Here is an 8543-nt window from a genome sequence, read left to right as displayed (position 1 = left end):
CGTAGAGACGAAGGTCTTTGTTTCTACTGCGGTGATCCGAATCATAAGGTTTCTCAATGCAGGCTCCGTTTAAACTCCAGGATCCCCCGCTAGACGACAGGCCGCGGGCGGGTCAGACTGCTTTTCCCACGTCCAAGAACTTTTTCTATGTTCCTGTCAAGCTATGTTTCAAGTCCGCTGTCACTGAAATCCATGCTTTAGTTGATTCTGGGGCCGAACAAAGTCTTATTGATTCTGATTTAGTGAAATCACTGTCGCTGCTCATGGAACCTTTAGAAAACCCAGTTAAAACCACAGGGTTGGGGGGTCAGCACCTCGCTGTTATCACTCACCGCACTAGACCTATTCAGCTCGTTTCCTCTGGCAATCACCACGAGTTTATACAATTCTATGTCACGCATGCTCCTCAAAACCCAGTGGTTTCAGGTTATTCTTGGCTTAAGCTGCACAACCCACGTTTGGACTGGGCCTCTCACCGAGTGGTTACCTGGAGTGCTTTTTGTCTAGCTAATTGCCTTCGTTCAGCTATGCCTACTGTACCTTCCGACGTCAACGTAACTACTGAACTTATTGATCTTTCGTCAGTACCCCCGTGCTATCATGAGTTTAAAACCGTTTTCAGCAAACTCAAGGCTAATTCTTTACCTCCGCACAGACCTTATGACTGTGCCATTGAACTCCTGCCTGGGGCTACTCTACCCAAAGGACATTTATTTAACCTGTCTGGTCCTGAAAAGGCAGCCATGGAGTCGTATATCCATGAAGCTCTATCCTCCGGTCACATTCGACCCTCCTCGTCCCCGGTGGGTGCTGGGTTCTTTTTCGTCTCTAAGAAGGACAAAACGCTACGACCCTGCATCGATACCGGGAACTTAATCAAATTACAGTTAAGGACAAATACTCTCTTCCACTTATCAGCTCCGTGTTCGATTCAGTGCAGGGGGCCCACATATTTACCAAACTCGACCTACGTAATGCCTATCATTTAGTCCGCATTAAAGAAGGCGACGAGTGGAAGACCGCATTCAATACGCCTCTGGGTCATTATGAATACCTCGTCATGCCTTTCGGTCTTACCAACGCCCCTGCAGTATTCCAGAGACTTGTTAATGATATCCTCCGGGACTTCATTAATCGTTTTGTTTTCGTCTATCTCGATGACATCTTGATATTCTCACCTGATCCTGTGCAGCATGAAAACCATGTCCGTTTCGTTCTCTCCAGACTGCTCGAGAACCAATTTTTTGTTAAAGCGGAGAAATGCCAGTTCCATGCTTCCTCTGTCTAGTTCCTCGGCTATATTCTTGAGGCTGGCAGCATCCGTCCTGATCCCGCTAAAATAGAAGCAGTCACTCAGTGGGAACCACCGGAGTCACGTAAAAAGCTGCAGCAGTTTCTGGGGTTCGCTAATTTTTATCGGCGGTTCATACGCAACTACAGCAGTATTGCTTCAACCCTCACTCAGTTAACTTCCATCTCCAAACCTTTTATTTGGAACCCAGAGGCACAGGCTGCTTTTGACAAACTCAAGTCATTGTTTATTTCGGCTCCTATTCTCATCCAACCTGACCCGAATAGACAGTTTGTGGTCGAGGTTGACGCCTCTGATACTGGGGTTGGCGCTGTTCTCTCCCAACGTGAAGCATCCTCTGGCAAACTCAAACCGTGTGCTTTCTTTCCTGCAGAGCGAAATTATGACGTGGGTAACCGAGAGTTGCTTGCCATCAAGTTGGCTTTGGAGGAGTGGCGGCACTGGCTGGAGGGGGCAAAACAACCATTCATAGTTTGGACTGACCATAAAAATCTGGAATATTTAAGATCCGCAAAAAGACTGAATTCTCGCCAAGCCAGGTGGTGTTTATTTTTTGATCGCTTCGACTTCACCATTACTTACAGGCCAGGCAGTAGAAATATCAAACCTGACGCCCTTTCCAGGAAATTCAGCACTGACGGACCAAATGATACTGCTTCCATCATCCCTGCCACTTGCATCGTGGGAAGTCTGACCTGGGATATTGAGAACCGGGTCATTAACGCCCAAGGTGAGGAACCCGACCATGATCCCTGTCCTAACGGCATCCTTTACGTTCCCACCTCTCTCAGGTCAGACGTGCTAGTTTGGGGCCACAATTCCCGTATAGCCTGTCATGGAGGCATCTACCGCACCCTTCATCAGGAAGAGGTTCTTCTGGCCGAATATGGAGAAGGATGTGCGTGAGTGTCAGGACCAGACAAATCTTCCAACTCTCCACCTTCAGGACTGTTGCGGCCCCTGCCTACGCCGCACAGACCATGGTCTCACATCGCCATTGATTTTGTTACGGGGTTACCCCCTTCCCAAGGTCATTCAGTTATACTCACTGTTGTTGACCGTTTCTCCAAGGCTGCTCAGTTCATTCCACTTCCCCAACTACCTACCGCCACCAGTACTGCTGATATCTTAGTCCAACATGTCTTTCGACTTCATGGGATCCCTAGCGATATCGTTTCCGACAGGGGTCCACAGTTTGTTTCCCAAGTTTGGAAGGCCTTCTGTTCCGCTCTGGGTGCCACCACCAGTCTATCCTCCGGGTACCATCCCCAAACCAACGGGCAAGCGGAACGGGCCAATCAGGAGCTGGAAGCATCCCTTCGCTGTCTGGCTGCCCAAAACCCAACTGATTGGGCGAAGTTTCTTGTATGGATTGAATACGCCCATAATTCCCATATCTCCTCTGCCACAGGGGTCTCACCGTTTGAAGCCTCGCTCGGATATTCTCCTCCATTGTTTCCTTCTCAGGAACTGGATCTGGCGGTTCCGTCTATCCAACACAATCTACAGCGTTGCCAGCGGGTGTGGAACCAGACCAGAGAAGCCCTGCTCCGAACCAATGAACGCAACTGCAGATCAGCCAATCGTCGCAGGGTGGTGGGACCCGCTTATCAGGTCGGTCAAAAGGTGTGGCTGTCTGCCAAGAACATCCCTTTGCAGTCCACTTCCAGGAAGTTGGCTCCCCGCTTTATTGGCCCCTACATTATTGACAAAATCATCAACCCTGCCTGCGTTCGCCTCAAGTTGCCGGCAGCCCTTAAGGTACACCCGTCATTCCACGTCTCACAAATTAAGCCCTTTGTTGATAGTCTCTTGTGCCCGCCTTCCGTCTCCCCTCCGTCTCCCCGTATCATTGACGGCGCTCCGGCTTTCACGGTCTCCAAGATTTTGGACGTTCGCCGCCGTGGCCGTAGCTTCCAGTATTTGGTGGACTGGGAAGGGTACGGGCCTGAGGAACACTCGTGGGTCTCCCGTTCTCTCATCCTCGACCCTTCCCTCATCACTGCCTTCTTCCGTGCCCACCCGGATCGGCGTCCGGGACCGCCTGGAGGCGGTCGTTGACGGGGGGGTACTGTCATGGTGCCTGCCAGTCTCCTCCCCCTTCCAGCCCTGCTCTGCTCCTGACTCCAGCTGTGACTAATCAACTCATCTGCTTCTTAAGGAGACCCAACTCCAAGAGTCTTCGCCAGTTCGTTAACCCTGATGGTTTTGTCATGCCACGATTGTCACCTGGAACCTACACCACCTTGAGCTGCAGCTACCTCCCAGACGCCGACGCTCTTCGGCCACAGCACGCACTGGTTCTGGCTTCACTGGTCCTCCAGCCTCGCCACTCACAAGAACTCCAGCAACACCCCTCTTCAAGACCTTCAGTCACACCACTCTCAAGATCTCCAGTAGCGCTGCAGCTGCACCTCTGTCAGCAAGAGCTACAGCTCGCTCAGGCTTCTCCACCACGCTCAAAGCCACGCCTTCTAGTCTCGACCTAGCCACGCTCCTCCAAGCCTTCGCCATATTCAGTGACATTAAATTACATTTATCCACTTACCTGTCTCCTCGTACTGGGTTCCAGCATCTGGGTCCGTCTCGTGTTCTGACCATGGCATTGGGGAAGTCATCAGGAGACATGGCATTGACTTTCACAGCTATGCTGATGATACACAGCTTTACAGCGATGTGTCTCCTGATGACCTTGAACCTGTTAACACTATTTGAAACTGTATTTTAGAGATAAAGTCATGGATGGCAGAAAACTTCTTACAGCTCAACCAGGACAAAACTGAAGTTCTAATCATCGGTTCCGAACACAAGAGAGAGATGATTTTACCACATCTTCATAATTTTAAACCTTCTCAATGTGTGAGAAACCTGGGCGTACTTTTTGACTCTGAGCTAAATTTTATCCCACACATTAAAAATGTTGTTAAGACAGGATTTTATCATCTTAAAAACATTGCCAGAGTCCGCCTGTTCCTCTCTCTTGCCAGCACGGAGGTGCTGATGCATGCTTTTATTTTCAGTCGTTTAGATTATTGTAATGCATTTCTCTCTGGTTTACCCAAAAAGTCTATTTCCAACCTACAGCTATTGCAGAAATCAGCGGCACGAGTTCTGACGAGGACCAGAGGGCGGGAAAAACATTACACCGGTTTTGAAATGGCTGCATTGGCTCCCTCTGCGTTTCAGGATTGATTTTAAAATTCTTTTAATGGTTTATAAATGTTTTTATTGTCTTGGGCCTTCTTATTTAAATGATATTATTTTAAAGTATGAGCACTCGCGGACCCTGACGTCCTCCGGTGCTGGCCTCTTAGTTGTTCCGAAGGGGAGGACCAAAACTTACGGTGAGGCTTCGTTTTGCCATTACGGTCCTCGCCTGTGGAACAGCCTGCCGGAGAACCTCAGGGCCGCAGAGACTGTAGATGTTTTTAAGATGAGGCTTAAGACCCACCTGTTTAATTTAGCTTTTAGTTGATTTTAACTGCTAATTTATTCTATTAGTTTTAGTATAGGCTATTTTATGTATTTAATTTCATTTTTTGCATCTTATTCTCAATTTTATGTTTTTATATACATCCTATGTCTTTAATTTTAGCATCTTCTCATGATTTTAGCCCCAGTGTTTCTTGTGGGGATCTTTTCCTCCAGGGCTTGCCGGCTTGGTTGCTGATTGTTGCTGCAGTTCTTGCCCTTGCTGGGGAAGCTGGGGTCTAACTTTGCAGCTTCACGGCTGTGAAGTGGACCCCAGTGTTGTCCCAGTCTGGGAGGGCGCTGTGGCGATGCTCCCATGGCCGGGCTGGCTCCTGGTATGAAAGGATTCCCAAATACTGTTTCCTCACAGCAGAGCCAAGCCATACTTGTTTGTTTGTTTACCTATTTATTTACACTGTGCAAAAAACCCCAGAATCAGGACATATATTTGTCTGGATATCCTCAGAAATACCCCATATCTGGTGATATCTACGGTGGATACTCTCCGGACATGACTGTCTCTAAGTTCATGTCCTGAGCATATCAACTCCGAGTATGGGACACTTTTATTCTGATAGAATCTGGAGATGAGATTCTCTCCAGATATGAGATGCGTCACTAGTGATATCCAAGGTCAGGATATTTCCAGATTCTATCCATGTCATATCTGTTGATATCTGATGTCCGTATACCAGTCATATCTGAAGTTAGGATTTGGAACATATGGCCAGCAGGCATATCTGAAGAACAAACTCTAGTGATGTAAGTCAGGATATTTCAAGATACCAGTCATCTCCAAAATATATAAGAAATAAAAGGTAACAGAAAACCGGTATTACTCAAAAATATTTTATTACAAAATAAATAAATAAGTCAAAAACCACAAACAAACATGCATCCTTTTTCTCTCTTCTGCCAGATAGCAGCTCTTGACTGGTGGTGGGTTTCCTTCAGTAAAGTCAGCTGAGTGTCTCGTGCGTAATTTTGGCTCAATTCCACTCCTCCAGTTTTCATCCCAGGCTTTATGGCATTTCAGCATCACCATGGTTAGCCTAGTGGAGCGCCACTTTGGCGAGGCTTGATAATAAGATGGTTTGTCCTCGTCACTTTCCTCGTCGCTGACATAGTTTGCATTGGCTCTTTTTATTTATGACAGATCCTCTTGATTGAGAATCTTCTCAGCAATTTTGACCCTCTTTTTGAAGAGCTGTGGACCAACAGGAAAGGAAAATATTATTTTAATTAGAGGAAACAACATACACACACATACACAGTTCAACTGGACCATGCACGACCTGAGTAAATGAAACAAGGTCACAAATAGGACAACTCACCTGATCATGCTGACTGGTCCTCCTTTTGACCTCCTCCTTGCTTCTATCTCCATTCTCTCTCTTTGCACTTGAGACTGTCAATAGCTCGATTGCAAGCTCCTAGTCGATGGAAATATGAAATGTACAGAAGATGAGGTCAACATATTGCAAACATGTTTCCAAAGTGGAATATTCAAAATGTGCCATGCAGACTGTCACAGTGGCTTATCTTAATTATCCATTGTCAATGCTATATCGTTATTGTAACTTAGTGTTTGGTCTTAAGACATGGAAACACTAAATGAGCTGTCTATCACACTAATACAATTGCAATCCTATTCAAAAAATCTCTGAAAAGAAAGTAACACTGATTATTGACATTGAGTCTCTCACATTATCTCTAACTTATGGCGAGTTGTGTAAATCCAACTTCATGTGCTTACTTCTAACTTGGTGGAAACTCCAATTTGGTTCCACATCTTTCACTGCTGCCGTCATCTCCTCATTGTGCGGTGTTCTGAAGCTAAAAAAAAGACAATATTTTATAACTGACTGGAGTTCTTGTCAAGTTTCCTAAAACGATAGTGAGAAGGAAACATACTTGTCATCTGCCCGGACCTTCCACTGGAGCTGCTCTCCGAGGTTCTTGTGTTTGTGATGGAATCTGAAAGAAAGAAGAAGTCTGTTAGGTTACAGTAACATTGTTGTTATGGCCAATGTTCTAGAATACAGGCACCTGCCCAACACAAAACCCCCCAGCGGCCGAGTGGCAAACTCGAGAACGCATGTAGCTTATAACCCCAAAGGAAGATCCGCCAACGTTTTCCGACCACGGTCAGAAAGAGAAAAGTCATCGCAGGAAAGGTTCAACATAGGCTAAACATGAACAACCTTTTTTAAAGTGCAAAAAAAAAAGTGAACACGTGTTTGTCTGTTTGGCTGCTTTAGTGAATCGTGCTGCTGCTGCTTTATTCGCCCGTCTTCATGTTACGTGACCGGAACACCAACATATTAACCGTGTCAGCTATCAGTGAGGATATTAACGGGGTGACGATGTTTCCTGCCGCGCTGAATTCACGCTCCCATGAGGAGCTCGTAGCGCATTTAGACGTATATTTTCCTGCCACTTTTGACAGAAGTGCAGAGACTTCGGGGCGCCTGCGCTCCACCCTCGCCCCGCAGGCTCCTCGCCTCTCCTTTCCCTCCTCCGGCGCCCTTAGCGAGAGGGGAGCCGACGTTCGGACCCTGTGCGGTTCGGGCGCAGCTGCCGGTGGACCCCCGTGTCTCCGTGCTGCCCGCGCCACACAGGCCCCACGGCGGTGGGGGGAGACGTCTGCCGCTCCAGCGGGGGAATCGGGAGGAGTGACGCCGCGGCCGCCCAACACGTAGAACCTAAAAGAAACCTAATTGACATAGTGCCCAGGGTGTCCAACATTTGTCCATAACTGCACGACAATACACAATAATTAGCAAAGATGAATATGTTTATAGTTCAAATCACACACCATATGCAGTCCTGTATCTTCAAATAAATAAATAAAGTGTGGGTCCGCGGTGATGACGTCCCGCGGGTGATGAGGTTTTACGGTCTGACACCGAATCCCAGGAGAAGCTACTAGGCTGCGCGGATGATCCATGATCCATACGGATCACAGGCCCCGGTTCTGCACAGACGTGTGCCGCGGATTCCACCCCCCAATCCCCCATCCCCTCCACGCGCTTCATTTAATCTGTTCGGTCACGTCCTCTGCTGTTTACCGCGTTAAAGTCGCTGCTCGACGTTTGTCCGTTAGGTGATGACATGTTTCTGGGTTACTTGAAGTTTTATACAAAAGCGAAGTTTTTCAGCACAAAATATTTTTACACACGGAAGATACATACGGAGACTTCGGGGGGGGGGTTCGTATCCGCTGTTCTTGTAGCTTCTTCTTGGTTTTTATGAGGTGCCGTGTAGGACATAATTCAGAATTAGCATTCACAAACACATATGAAATCTCTCACACACACTAGTGAAATGCTTGTATACATACAACTGAAAATGTATTCATTCACATACACATGTGAAATCTTTCACATACACATGTGAAATCTCTCACATACACATGTGAAATCTCTCACATACACATGTGAAAATGCTCTCACATACACATGTGAAAATGCTCTCACATACACATGTGAAAATGCTCTTACACACACTACTGAAAATGCTCTCACATACACATGTGAAAATCCTCTCACATACACTATCGAAAATGCTCTCACATACACATGTGAAAATGCTCTTACACACACTACTGAAAATGCTCTCACATACACATGTGAAAATGCTCTTACACACACTACTGAAAATGCTCTCACATACACATGTGAAAATGCTCTTACACACACTACTGAAAATGCTCTCACATACACATGTGAAAATGCTCTTACACACACTACTGAAAATG

General features: G+C 46.8%; 1 long non-coding RNA gene across 1 annotated transcript; it reads right to left on the bottom strand.

The window, feature by feature from the left end:
- Positions 1–5620: 5620 nt before the first annotated feature.
- On the bottom strand, positions 5621–8019 carry LOC105357547 (uncharacterized). The gene is made up of 5 exons (XR_002872540.2): positions 7978–8019; positions 6698–6760; positions 6540–6619; positions 6118–6216; positions 5621–5990 (listed from the first exon to the last, which is right to left on the bottom strand). It is a non-coding gene; the product is annotated as an uncharacterized LOC105357547 (long non-coding RNA).
- Between the last annotated feature and the right edge of the window lie 524 nt (positions 8020–8543).

The sequence above is a fragment of the Oryzias latipes genome, chromosome 21 (assembly GCF_053564925.1).
Source record: "Oryzias latipes strain Hd-rR chromosome 21, Olatipes_Hd-rR_3.1".
Lineage (NCBI taxonomy): Eukaryota > Metazoa > Chordata > Actinopteri > Beloniformes > Adrianichthyidae > Oryzias > Oryzias latipes.
Note: the sequence above shows the minus strand (reverse complement) of the source record. Positions and strands in the feature narration are given on the sequence as shown.